General features: G+C 47.1%; 1 protein-coding gene across 4 annotated transcripts in view; it reads right to left on the bottom strand.

The window, feature by feature from the left end:
• STK38L (serine/threonine kinase 38 like) overlaps positions 1-14,501 on the bottom strand; it is a 124,909-nt gene that overhangs the window by 81,722 nt on the left and 28,686 nt on the right. Inside the window, exon 1 of one of the 4 annotated variants that reach the window (XM_062194980.1) lies at positions 9,017-9,094. The exons of the other annotated variants lie outside the window; for them this stretch is intronic. The gene's annotated coding sequence lies outside the window, so the exon portion shown is untranslated. Of the gene's footprint in view, positions 1-9,016; positions 9,095-14,501 lie in introns of those variants that run through there. 4 annotated transcript variants of the gene reach the window in all.

Below are 14,501 nucleotides of genomic sequence, written 5' to 3'. Positions count from 1 at the left end.
AGCACTTGGGCCATCTTCCACTGCTTTCCCAGGCCATAGCAGAGAGCTGGATTGGAAGTGGAGCAGCTGGGACTTGAACTAGTACCCATATGGGATGCCAGCACTACAGGCGGTGGCTTTACCTGCTATGAAACAGGCCAGCCCCGGCTGCTCCACTTCTAATCCAGCTCCCTACTAATGCATCTGGGAATAGCAGCAGAAGCTAACTCAAGTGTTTGGGTCCCTGTCACCCATGTGGAAGACCCAGATGAAGCTCCCCGCTCCTGGCCTGGCCAAGTGCTGGCCATTGCAGTCATCTGGAGGGTGAACCAGCACATGGAAACTTTGCCCCCTACCTCTGACCTTCAAATAAATATATAAACCTTAAAAAATAAAAAAAATGACATACAGTTTATCGTCTTCTGTAGGGTAACCGGGCACGCCTTTACTCTGAAATGACCAGTCTGTACGTGCTGTGTAGCGGAGGCTCACCTGCTCTGTCCAGCCAGCAGTCTCTCCTTCCTCCATGCCCACAGCACCCTGTTACTCGCTTAGAGCTTTCTATCTAAATCACAGGTCAGGCCTCTCACTGGACTGAATCTCCCTCAGTGGAAGGGGAATACCTCTAACTCATCTCTGTTTTGCCTAGACTCCAACACAGCACCCTGCCAACAGGTGATAAATATTGAATTATGATGATTAACCGCAGGGAAACATTATGAGTCTGTGATTCCTTTAGGACCTGCCAGTATGAAGAATATCAATGGGTCAGATACATACCATTTGGTACTAAAATTTCTCCATTCTGAGCCACAAAAACAGTTTTAAAAAAATCGATTCTGTTTATCTGCTAGATAACAGCTGACATATGGAGAAAAGCCTCAACCAGATCTGAAAGAAGCATCCCCACGAAATGGATCTCTGTTATAAAGACAATCGAGGGCAACTCCCCAGTGCTACAAACCAGGCAATCAGCCTACGCTGAGAAACAGAAGTGAAGGGCAGGCATCGTGTGGTGTTTCCACAGCAGGCAAACGCTAAGCTCAGGAACAATATCAACAGCCAGTAAGATCTAAATGAAAAACGATACTAGCACAAGAGAACAGCTCCAAAACGGATCATTAAAATAAGCCCTCTGTTCTCTAAATAATACAACTTTCCAGAGGTGAAGCTGTGGCTTATCCATTCTTCACACCCAATTCCTACAACAGTGCTGCTGTAAGATCTAAGCTACCTCATCAAGCCCTGTCCTGGGGTCCCCAATTCCTCAATTTCACTTTTTACACCTGCCCTCCCTCTACCCCATTGCTCATCATTTCTCTCTTAGTTAGAATGCAAGCAATTGAGCACAGGATGAGACAGACAGCAATGTAAATAAGGATCCAAACATTTCATGATCAAATAGGGTGAAAATTCTAGCTTCTCTATACTGGGAAAAAAAAAAACAAAACACAAAGCTCAAGGCTCAAAACTAATACCATTATGAAAAAGGCTGGCCCATAATGATATCTACCTGCTCCTCACTGACTTGAATGAAGCCATAACATTTGATTATCTCATTTATTTCAGCATCAAAACTGCTAAGGGCAAGAACTATGCCTCATCAACTCATCTGTAGAGTCCTTAGTAAACACTCTACCTTTTTTATTTTTATTTTTTATTTTTTGACAGGCAGAGTTAGACAGTGAGAGAGAGAGACAGAAAGAAAGTTCTTCCTTCCGTTGGTTCACTCCCCAAATGGCTGCTACGGCCAGCGCGTTGCGCCGATCCGAAGCCAGGATCCAGGTGCTCCCTCCTGGTCTCCCATGCGGGTGCAGGGCCCAAGCACTTGGGCCATCCTCCACTGCCTTCCCGGGCCACAGCAGAGAGCTGGCCTGGAAGAGGAGCAACCGGGACAGAATCCGGTGCCCCAACAGGGACTAGAACCCGGGGTGTCGGCGGCACCGGCCATGTAAACACTCTACCTATCATAGCTTTGAATCTGCCAAGAAGACTGGCGTGGTAAACAGTGTTCATACTAGAGCCAAAGGCCCTGAGTTTAAATTCATGTTCCTTCTCTTATTTTTGAGAACTCAGACAAGTCACTTAATCTGAGTTGCTTTCTCTGTACCCGTAACTGGGTGTAACAGTCACACCCTCACTGCTGACATCACTCAACTGCCAGGAGGATTATGGAAGAAAATATGTAACAGTACTTCAGAGAACTATAAAGCACAAAACAAGATACTACTAGTGTTATTCATGAAACAGATCAAGAGCAAGTTCCCCTATATAAGACAGCAATCTAAATATGACTATAGCTGTATTTCTGAATGCTTTTCCCAAAAAAATTTGTGTTTGGACATGCAAAACTATAAGCAAAGCAGAAAGGAGGGGCCACTGCTGTGGCACAGCAGCTTAAAGCCCTGGCCTGAAGTGCAGGCATCCCATATGGGCGCCGGTTCTGGTCCCGGCTGTTCCTCTTCCGATCCAGCTCTCTGCTATGGTCTGGGATAGCAGTAGAAGATGGCCCAAGTCCTTGGGCCCCTGCACCCACAGGGGAGACCCGGAAGAAGCTCCTGGCTTCGGATATGCGCAGCTCTGGCCGTTGTAGTCATCTGGGGAATGAACCAGCAGATGGAAGACCTCTCTGTCTCTACCTCTCTGTGTAACTCTGTATTTCAAATAAATAAGATAAATCTGTAAAAAAAAAAAAAAAAAAAAAAAAAGAAGGGGCTGAGTTTAAAAAAAAAAAAAGCGGAAAGGAAAAATAACTAGAGAGCAGGAAGAGAAAGAAGAAGGAAAACTCAGGTGGGACCAGACGAGAGAGGTAAGTAAACAGCAAAGCAGAACTTTCACAATAAATTAAAGCAATCAAAGAGAAAGCATCTGCATCTTAGGGATCACATTTTCTTTCTTTTTTTTCTTTTTTTTTTTTTTAATTTTTGACAGGCAGAGTGGACAGAGAGAGAGAGAGAGAGAGAGAAAGGTCTTCCTTTGCCGTTGGTTCACCCTCCAATGGCCACCACAGCTGGCGCGCTGCGGCCGGTGCACCGCGCTGAGCCGAAGGCAGGAGCCAGGTGCTTCTCCTGGTCTCCCATGGGGTGCAAGGCCCAAGCACTTGGGCCATCCTCCACTGCACTTCCTGGCCACAGCAGAGAGCTGGTCTGGAAGAGGGGCAACCGGGACAGAATCCGGTGCCCCAACAGGGACTAGAACCCGGTGTGCCGGTGCCGCAAGGTGGAGGATTAGCCTATTGAGCTGCAGCGCCGGCCAGGGATCACATTTTCTAAAAAAATATTTTATTTATGTATTTGAAAGGCAGAGTGAAGAGGCAGAAGAACTGACAGAGAGATCTTCCATCCACTGGTTCACTTTCCAAATGTTCACAACAGCCAGGGCTGGGCCAGGGTCAACCCAGAAGCCAGGAACTCCATCCATATCTCCCACATGGGTGACAGGGGCCCAGGTACATGAGCCATCATCCACTGCCTTCCCAGGCACATTAGCAAGAAGCTGGATCAAAAGTGGAGCAGCCAGGACTCAAACAAGCACAGTGGCTTAACCCACTGAGCCATAATGCTGGCCCTTAAAGATCACTGTATCTACCCACATCACTTCCTATCCACCCACATGACTTCACCTAAGTCCCAGTTTCCTCAGGTGTAAATAAAGATGACTAGCAAGGTTGTTGTGGGGTTTAAATGAGATAATATATGCACAAAGGACTTAGTACTATGGCACACAGCAAGTGATAAGGAAACAGTTACTGCTGTTGACAAAATCATGAGACTTGTACCCTGCTGGGTGACATTCTGAAAGAAGAAAGGAGTCAGGAATATGTAGAGACAAAGATGACTTCAGAGAGCTAAACCTATTTATTACCATGGGGAGACAAAGTTCAAGAAATACTGATGAACAAAGTATGTTTCATATTAAATGTCAAAAACACTTCTTCAGGATTGCTGAGGAATCTAGAAAACTAGCCAATATCCAAGTCATGAAGTGGAATAGCAATGGCGGAACATAACATCCCCTCTGAAACAGTGCTGATTAGCGGCTACACTTTGTTTTCCCACACTTTCCTAAAGAGAATGGAAGTGGTGCTCCACACAAAGGCACAGCCACTCTGCACGTCAGAAGGAGCTGGCACCAGTAATTGCACCCAGTCATGTCGGTGTCTGCCATCTTGTTCTATCTTTTCGGGAACGGGAAGAATGCTGGATTTGTGGTTGATCTGAGGTGTCAAACATCAGTAACTCCAGCCTATGTAGAACACACACAGCAGTAAAATGTCTCAAGAATTACGAAAAAGGGGGATAAAATCCCCTCCTAAGTCAGACGCAGAGGCAGCACACCCATAAAACAGGTGAACAGCAGCCACTGAGCACACAGGATCAGAGGTTTTACACACTCTAACATGTGAAATCAGGAACAGCAGCAAGACAAGGAAAACAAGAAAGCTCCTTGTCCGTGGCCAGACAGCTACAGCAATCTGAGCTGCTAACTGGTCAAGTGTGAATTCAGACCAAGGCAGGGGGCTTCGTCAAGAACACAGAAGCCAAGAATCCTAGCAGGCCTGAGATCTGCCCGCACTCACATATCACAGCCAACAGGTCACCACCCTACAACCTGCAACTGCCAGGGTCCTCCTCCAAGTCTGTGCAGCGGGAGGCGACCTGTCCCAGGGCATTTTCAACATAGAAGTATTCTCTCGTGGGAAGGATTCCCCCCAAATTTTTTTATGCGAAGAGGTGACAGGATGTCTGGGTTCCCTCTGATGGACCAAATGACACTCCTGTTTACTAAAAACAACTTTTCAAAACCAAACTCAGGGGCCAGCATTGTGGTGTAGCAGGTAAAGTCATCGCCTGCAGTACTGGCACCACACATGGGAGCCAGTTACCGGCTGCTCCACTTCTGATCCAGCTCTCTGCTACGGCCTGGGAAAGCAGTGGAAGATGGCCCAGGTGCTTGGGCCCCTGCACCCGCATGGGAGACCTAGAAGAAACTCCTGGCTCAGCTCTGGCTGTTGCAACCATTTGGAGAGTGAACCAGCAGATGGAAGACCTCTCTCTGTCTCTCTCTACCTCTGCCTCTGCCTCTCTATAGGTCTGCCTTTCAAATAAATAAATAAATCTTAAAAACAAAAAAAAACTTGTACTTAGAGGAACTTGTAAATATTTTATAGCTAAATAAAATGGACTTGTAAGCATCTCCATAAGAGCAGGGCTAAAGATACTGAAAACTGGGTCAATCAGGAGAGGGTAAATGGAAATAGTATACCACTGGTACTACTTTAAGGCACTAGGGAAAAAAACCCACTTTGCTTTCTTGTTTGTTTTACTATCTTTACTTTACTTTAATAATATAAATATACAGGCTTCAATTCTTGATTTTAGCTTTTTTACTTGTCCCACTAGGTTTTAAGTTCATCAGCCATAAATAAATCCACCCCACTAGGTCAAGGAGAGAATACTTACTACATTCACTTAGAGACTGAGCCCCCAGAGCTTGACTGGAACTAGGCAGAGGGTCAATCCCAGCACTGCCAAAGGAAATGCAAAGTCCAGATCTTGCTGGACAGGTAAGGCCAGGCAGCACTTCTACCACCGCTCACCCGGAGACTTCACTGGGATTCCAGTGCTTAGATAACTAGTAACAAATGTGGACCATTCCTGAAATTTCCAAATAAAATCAGTTGGGCCACTCTTTCAACCAACATTTCTTGAGTAGTCCCTACCAGGCACACTGCATTTCTATAGCGGTTTTTCTACTTCATAAGCCCAAAGAACTTTCATAGTTGTCCCAACCTAAAGCCCCAGTGAATGAACTTTTCTCATTTTATACATGTATTACACACTGTTCAAAGCCTCTTTTCAGCCATTATAAGCACAGCTGTTTGTGGAAATAAAAACTAAAAGGGCTGGGACCGACATTCAATCATTAACCAAATTTAAACTTAAGAATTCAATCCAAAAAAACCCTGAGCCAGGTGGCTGAAAAAACTACAACAAAATACACAATGATGCAAGGATTCCACTAGGAAAGGAATTAATCCAGTCACAACTCCTCAGTTTTAAGTCGGTATGGGTACTGGCAGGTGACTAAATTTCATTTGCATTGAGCAATTTCCAAAAATGTATTCAAATAACAAACATGTCAAAAAATAACTCCTTTACCTGAATTTTCATCATTTTGGAGCTCTTTCTTGAAAACTGATCGCAAAATTTAGATGCTGGATGATTGTATTTTCCTAAATCAATTCTTCTGATACTACAGACCTGAGAAAGACCACCATGAATGGGAGAGAAAATCCTGACAGCAGCTACTCTCAGCTATAGACGGACAAGCCAGAGTAGCAGGGCTGAAATCCTGGTTCTACCACCTACTAGCTATCCAACCACGATACCTCAGTTACTCCATCTGCAGAATGGGAATTAAAAAATACTAACTCCATATAGTTGTTGTGGAGCATTAAGCCCAGATAAACAAGGAAAGGGTCCGGTGGCAAGTAGCATTACATAAAGTATTTGCTCACTGTCATTATCATATGACTAGATCTAACAAACGGGCTATACAAATGTCTTTGCCCACTCAAAGTCTTCCTTAATTGGTCTGGCAAGATTTAATCCCACTCTGCTTGGCTTCCTCACATAATGAACGCTGTGTTACAGTTATCTGGGTGGGGACATTTCCCTCCCAAGAGATGGTATCTCCTTGAGGGCAGAGGTCAGAGCTCATCTGGGCGTACCAGGCGACACACACTCTTCATTGTTGCCCATTGCTCTCTTGCCTCTACAGGTTAACACCCTGCCAATAAGCACACCTTTACCTGGAGGCAAAGGCTCTGTAGCCTATACTGGGTTCTGGTCAGACCTTGCTAACTACTCCCTTAAAGTTTGAACAAATATGTCCACGCAAAATGGAGGAGGAAAAGAGGATTCACTTTATATTTTTAATTACTCACCAAAGACATTTATTTTTTATTTTTCCAAAATTTCATGCTTTCACAGCACACTTTCATGATCTCATTCAAATAACCCATGGTGCTTTTTAAAACTGTAGCAACACAATTCTGCATAGATCAGGCGTAACCTAGTCATTACCTGTGCATCTGCTGATTGGAGCAAGATCCTAAGATGACAACGCACTTGTTGGATTCGCCCTGCACCACAAGACTACTTCGGAATGCTTATAAACATCGAATGAAAGATAAGTTTACTTTAGTGCAGAAATCTTTGGAAATCCATGCACAGTGTTTTCATAACACATTTTCCATGAACTCTTTGATGAACCCAGTATTTCTGTAAAATGAAATCATTTCAGCCTCACAGTGAGATGCAGATCCTTCTGGCTCTGCACCCTCTCCTCAAAGCCTCCAACTTATTCCAGATCGCTGGCAAGGCTCACCGAAGAATGTTATCCAAGTTCACCTTAGCTCAACAATGATGTTGAGCCCTTAGTCTGTGAACAGACTTCTCTGAAAACAAATTGTTGAACTGACTCCATTGCTTTGTTTTCGTTTTCTAGAAAGTATAATTTTTCCTTTGTTGTGAGCATCCTCCCTTTGAAATTAATTTTTCAGTATGAAAGACTGCTGAAATAATGAGAAATCTCTAGACTTTACCTTAAACTGCAAAACAAAAGGATGGAGAACCGTGCCCATTTAATGTGGTTTTTCTAAGCCTAATTTTTGTCATTCCCCAGTGGCAGTGCCTTACAAAGAACAAAAACTACACTCAACCTTGCTTCTCATTCTAAACACATCCCAGCCAAATGAGAAACGCTACAAAGCCACTTTACCAAGAGGAAGAAAACAAAGTCAAACCAAAATCCTTTGTGCCCACTGCACCTCTTCTCAGATCGGGATTTCTCAGATTCAAGTACTTTGGACGAACCTGTGCAACTATCAGCATTGAACATGAGAGCTGAACTAATTTCTCTCTCCCTAAATGGTCCTAGGAGCTCTAATTCACATGCACTACCTCTCGGCTGCTGGCGGGAGGGTGTAATAAAGTTAATTGTTTTATATACCCTGAGGCACAGAGAGAAAGGCAGTCAAACTCAAAGAGGTTTCCTGCATCTTATATACATATAGGGCTGAGATCAAGAACTTTCTTTTTTTTTTAAAAAAAAATGCATTAGGCAAGAGGAACTGAGCTTAAGAACATAGATCCTGCTTTGTGAAATTAAAGCCCTCGGGCCAAAAAGGACAAGGCTTTACCCATCAATCGCTACCTGACAACCAGGAGGCACGAGGGGAAGCCACGGAGAGTTGTGTCCTCCGATTTCAGCAACCATCAAGCTCACGCTCTGGCCATTTCCAAGTAAGCGGCCCCTCTGAGAAGCTGCCCGCGGTCAGGTGCAAGACCTCGGACCGCAGCAGCGCGCTGGACCGCACTGGCCCGCGCACGGCCGCCCCCACCTCGCGCCTCTCGGGTCCCTCCCGCCCCCCGCCCAGACTCACAACAAAAGGGGCTTCCGTGGACCCAGGCCCGCGGATCTGAAAATAAAGTTTCCTCTGCTGCTGTCACCCACCCGGGCAACTTTCTCCAAGGTGACGGACACGGCGCCCACTCGGGCGGCCGTGGGCGCCTCTGCCGCGCCGGGACCCCGCGCCACCGACAGGTGCCCGGGGGAAGGCACCGCGGCGAGGGGTCCCGGGGGCCCCGCGTCCGTGCCGAACGCTCGGCCTCCGGCGCACCGGTCCGGGGCACAGGCACACGCACAGCCCCCGCCGTGCCCGAGCCGTCCTCCCGGCGGCCCGCGACGAGGGGCCGGGGCGGGAGCGCACCGCGACGCCTGCTGTCGCCCGTGAGGCGCGGGCGGGGACGCGGCGCGAGGGCTCGGGGCCGGACAGCGGCGCCTCCGGGGCTCCAGGCCGGCCCTCCTCAGGCACCGGGCCGGTATCCCCCCGAGGACCAAGAGGGCCAAGGCCGGCTCCGAAGCTTCCCGGAGAGACGCTCCCTGCGCCGCAACGAATCCGGCTTTTTCCCCGGGCGCCCAGAGGCTCCGATGCGCGCCGCCCCAGCCGCGGCCGCCTCCGCGCACTCACCTGCCTCCGATCGCGCCCGCGGCCGGCTCAGCCTTCGCACGGACCGCAGCCGGCCGGGCGCCCGTCCGCTCGCGTCTCCCCGCTCCGCCCTCGCCCCGCCCCCGGGAGGCGGGACCGGCGGCCGTGCCGGAATCTCGGGGCGGCCTGCCTGAACTCTCGCGAGCCCTCCCTCCTCGGCTTCTCGGTGGCTGGGCCGGTCCGACTCGCCGTGACGTCATGCGCACCACAGCCGGAAGTAGCCTTCTGTCGTCAACGCCGGCGCGGGCCCCGGCCGCACCCACCTCCGCGAGACGAAGGGAGCCCCGGCTGGTGTCCGGGCCGTGTCTCGCCAACCCCCTGTCTCAGAACTGGCTCAGGCCTTTCTTGGCAGTGGCCCCCAGTGGTTGTCACGTCAGTCACATGTCCTAAACGTCATCAGAATTCCTCCTCAGTCATTCACCTTTTGATACAAACAATAGTAGATCTGGGAAGAGGCAGGTACATCTGCGCGTTGGGAAGCTGTGGTCGGCAAAGACTGGCTGAGCAAGTTGCCTGGCAGGTGTGGGTAGCACTCAGGTTACGGATTCTTTAGCCATGTCTGGACTGGAGAGACTGAGGAAGAACTAGGGCTTGGAAAGCCCGCAACAAACTTGGCAGCATGGTAGCAAAACTTGCTTGGGTTGTCTTGGAAAATCTGAACTATCTGACAGTACAGGGCTGCTTTATCATTAGGACAGGAGAGTTATGTGGAAAATCACCTCCTTGGGGGATGACTCAAACCACGTGGCTCGGGGGAAACCATGCAGTTTGCAATTTGGGAGAAGACTGGCCCTTGGGCCAGCAGCGTAGGAGAATCATTCCCCACACTGCTGACAAATCGATCCGCAAACTGACAACGGGAGGTGTTGTAAAATACCCTTTGCTTTCAGGCTATTAAGACAATATAGGCCGCCAGTGCTTGGGCTTGCAGGAAATGTCCTTTACAAATGACAGCTGTTAGCTTTAAGTTGCCAAGAGGAGGTGATCCTTGCAAAATACTTGGGAAAGAATCATGACACCCCACCTCTCAGTGGTCTTACACTCTGTTTCATACATGGCTTGGCAGTGGGAAGACCGCTAGTGCAGTAATTCATGTATTTTGGGGGAAATCGGCTCCGCTCAAGTGGTAGGGTTGAGGCTCAAGGGACAGTTGTCATATATAAGCATACAAAGTTCAATTCTGCACACATCCAAATTCAAGTGCACAGGATCATGAACCGATTATGGTTTGTTTCACGGCAAACTTGTATTTTCAGGAGTGCCATGCTCTTTGTCATGGCACCATGGTAGTATGCACTACAATAGAGAACTCCAGTACCAGAGTAGGCATGCAGTGGGCTACAGCTTTGACCTTAAGTTTTTACACTGAGATCATTCTTTTCTAAATTTTTTTTGAAATGGAGAGAGAGAGAGAAAGAGAGAAAGAGAGAGGATGCTCCCCATCTGCTGGTTCACTCTCCAGATGTCCACAATGGCTGGGCCTGGGCCAATCTGAAGCCCATGCATGACCAGGAAAGCAAGCCAGGTTTCCCACACAGGCGGCAGGAACCCAATTCTTGGAGCCATTACCACTGTCTCCTGGGGTCTGCATTAGCAGGAAGCTGGAATCAGTAACCAGAGCCGCAGATCGAATCCAGGTACTGCGATGTGAGACGTGGGCACTCTAACCTGTGTCCTAAATGCTGGACCAAATGCCCTGTCCTTTAAGTTGAGATCTTTCAAAACAAATGCCCCCAGGAGGTTTTTGAAGACACCAAAACTAAAACAAATTAGTGCTCTGTAACCTTTTGGGAGTTTGGTGAAGACTATGCACCGCTTGTCAAAATTGCATCCTAAAATACATAAAATAAACCACCTATTGCTATAAAGGAAATAGATTATATTAACACAGAGTTATCCAAATACTACGTCATGAGTTTTTGAAATTGTGTGATAGACACCTTCTAAAACAGTGCACAATCATGTTCACCCTCTGATCTTCCTGCTTGATGTAATTCCCTTCTCTTGAGTGTGGGTTGGACCTAGTAACTTGTTTCTAAAACAAAACAAAAAAACCCAGAATACAGCACAGAAGCAATGGGATGTCATTTCCATGACTTGGTTCCAGAACTCTCCAGCTTCCATGTTGCTTGTTTTCCCTTGCTCTCTTACTTGCTCAAACAGAAGCCGGTTCCTAGGCTGTGATCTGCTTTGTGGTACAACAGAGAGAGATCTCCAGACATCAGCCACCAAGGAATGAGGCTCAGAAGCCCCTGAGGAACTCACTGCTGCCAACATCACGTGAGGCGCTTGGAAGCAGATTCTCTCCCAGCTGAGCCTGCGGATGACTGCGGCTTTGTAACCAGACCCTGAGCCTGGAAAGCCAGCTCAGCCAAGCCTGGACTCCCGGCCCACAGAGACCACGAGATAACAAATATTTGTTGTGTTCAGCCAGCCATATAATTTTCGGGTACTCTGTTCTACAGCCATGGATAACAAAAACAATTAGCTATCTGCATCTTTCTTAATGCGTTCAGTAACAAGATCGAGACTGTAGTGATTTTGCAGTCATAGTAAATATACACAATATTTCAAGATATCTGTACCAATTTTAGTGTAGGAGAAAATGCATGTGATTTCTACTCAGGGCAAACTTACAGGTGTGGCTAAGATGACTGTGGTTCACTGCCTACATTCATAATGAAAGAAATGCTAATCTTCAGTGAGGGTTTAGTAAAACTAACATAAAATTTTATTTATTGTTTGAAAGAAAGAAAGAAAAAAAATCTCCCATCCACTGACTCACCTGTCAAATGCTCACGGTGCCCAGTGATGGGCCAGGCTACATCTGGGAGTGAGGAACTCAACCTGTGTTGACCACGTGGGTGGCAGGGACCTGAGTATTTGCGTCATCATTGCTACCTCCCAGGAAGCCACAATCAGGAGCAGATCTGGGGCTTGCACCCAGGTACTCTTACAGCATAAAACATCCTAACCAGTGTCTTAACCACTAGGTGAAACCCCTGCCCCAGATACTATAAATGTACATATTTGTTAAAATATAAGTATACATGTTACATTTATAAAATATACAAATATGTATGTTTATTATTTCACCAAAGTTCACAGACCTAGGTTAAGAAACTTTGATCTACATTATAGTTCATATGCAAGGATTTCCAAAACTTATCACCAACTCTCTCAGACATTAGAATTAATAATTCCTGTAATGGGGCACAGCTGGGTCTGCAGGTGGAGATGTGGGGCGAGCCTCTGAGTGACCCTGTAAACTGAGCATCCTTAAGCTGATGTGCACTTTCCGCCTGGGGAAATGTGGCCAACGTTGGCCAGTATCCTGAAGGGAGTGCCTGTACAATGCCATTCTGCAGTGAGGCAGTTTCTTCTATACTTAGGGGAGTCCAGTGCCCTGGGGAGGTTCATCACTCAAGACACTGATGACACGTCTTCCCAACAGAAAGCCGGTAATATCCCCCAGGAGAAGTGGGTGGATTGTTGGACCAAAATGCTTTTTCTTTTATGCCAAAGTGGAAATACTAGCTACTGCCGGCTTAGGAATTAAAAGCAAGAATATGAAAGACTCTTCCCATTCAGTATTTGATTTGATCTATTAGATGTAAAGGGTAACTTAGGCACATGCAACAGGAAACATCAGCGGATCATATGTTCAGGAGAAAAAAATCTTAACAACACATTTTTTGAAAAGAACTCTTCGGCCGGTGCCGCGGTTCAATAGGCTAATCCTCCGCCTTGGGGCGCCGGCACACCGGGTAGTAGTCCTAGTCGGGGCGCCGGATTCTGTCCTGGTTGCCCCTCTTCCAGGCCAGCTCTCTGCTGTGGCCCGGGAAGGCAGTGGAGGATGGCCCAAGTGCTTGGGCCCTGCACCTGCATGGGAGACCAGGAGAAGCACCTGGCTCCTGCCTTGGGATCAGCACGGTGCACCGGCCGCAGCGGCCATTGGAGGGTGAACCAACGGCAAAAAGGAAGACCTTTCTCTCTGTCCGTCTCTCTCACTGTCCACTCTGCCTGTCAAAAAAAAAAAAAAAAAAAAAAAAAGAAGAAGAAGAAAAAGAAGAAGAAAAGAACTCTTAAAACTTAAAACAGTAGTAAACCCAGGTCTCAAATACACACCATGGCCATGGCTCACCTTAATAACTTGCAGTTGAATATGAACTTTCATCTCCTTTCTGCACTTATTCCCATATCTCCAAGTCAGCAAAATGCAGTGGACCAGTTAAAATTGGAGGCCAGAAGGAGTGAGAGAAGCCGAGTGATCTGTTCAGTTGATTTTTGTACTCATTCATGAACTCTGAGCACCCTGACCAACCACATGGCAAATAACCAATAGCTGCCAAGTGGCAGGATAATGACAATGGAGGGAAATCTAGTAATAAAAACCTTCCACCATGTCAGTGAAGCTGCTTTTCATTTTAAAGTTTTTTTTTTTTTGAAAGGCAGCATTACAGGAGGTTGGGGGTGACACAGAGAGAAGTCTTCCATCTGCTGGTTCACTCCCCAAATGGCCAGATTGGACCGGCCATAGTTGGACCAATCCAAAGCCAAGAGCCAGAAACTTCTCCCAGGTCTTCAACATGAGTTCAGAGGCCCAAGCACTTGGGCCATCTTCTGTTGCTTTCCCAGGTGCATCAGCAGGGAGCTGGATAGGATATGGGGAAGCCAGGACATGAACCAGTGCCCATATGGGATGCTGGCACCACAGGCAGCAGCTTTACCCACTGCTCCACAGTGCCGGAGCCAAAGCTGCTTTTCTGTATCTACAACTTTGCAACTATGCTGTATAGCCAAAACAACATATAGAAGATAATTTACCATTGTGCATACAATTAACAGAAAATGCAAAAGTGAACAACAGATGAACTAAGCTTTCTATTCAGGAAACATGAAAAAGAAAATAAAAGAAATCAAAGGAAAGTAGAAAGATATACAAATGAGAGCAAGAGCCCCTCAAAGGATTCATAGCCTAATGTGTTCCAAGTAATCCAAATCAAGTTTACAATCATTCTCATATATGCCTGTGTTTTTCCAACATACTAAATTCCGCTGTGATTAATAATGTCAAATACAATGTGTTAAAGATTTAATTATTTTAAAGGTAGAGTTAGAGAGAATGAGAGATACCTTCCATCTGCTAGTTCACTTCCCAAATGGATGTTCAGCCCTGCAATGTTCAGGGCTGGGCCAGGCTGAAGCCAGGTGGGTGGACAGGGGGCCCAGGCACTCAGACCATCTAGTGCTGCTTTCCCATGCACACTAACAGTGAGCTGGACCACAAGTGGAGCAGCCTGGACTCGAACCAGCGCTCATGTGGGATGTGAGCATCACAAGTAGCAGTTTAACCTGCTGCACCACAATACCAGTCCCCTCAAAAACATTTTTAAAAGATAAAAGCAGAGTAGCTAGCACTGTGGCACAGTGAGTTAAAGCCCCAGCTTGCAGTACTGGCATCCCA

Source organism: Lepus europaeus, chromosome 6 (genome assembly GCF_033115175.1).
Source record: "Lepus europaeus isolate LE1 chromosome 6, mLepTim1.pri, whole genome shotgun sequence".
Lineage (NCBI taxonomy): Eukaryota > Metazoa > Chordata > Mammalia > Lagomorpha > Leporidae > Lepus > Lepus europaeus.
The sequence above is the reverse complement of the archived record's forward strand: the minus strand, read 5'-3'. Positions and strand labels throughout refer to the sequence as shown.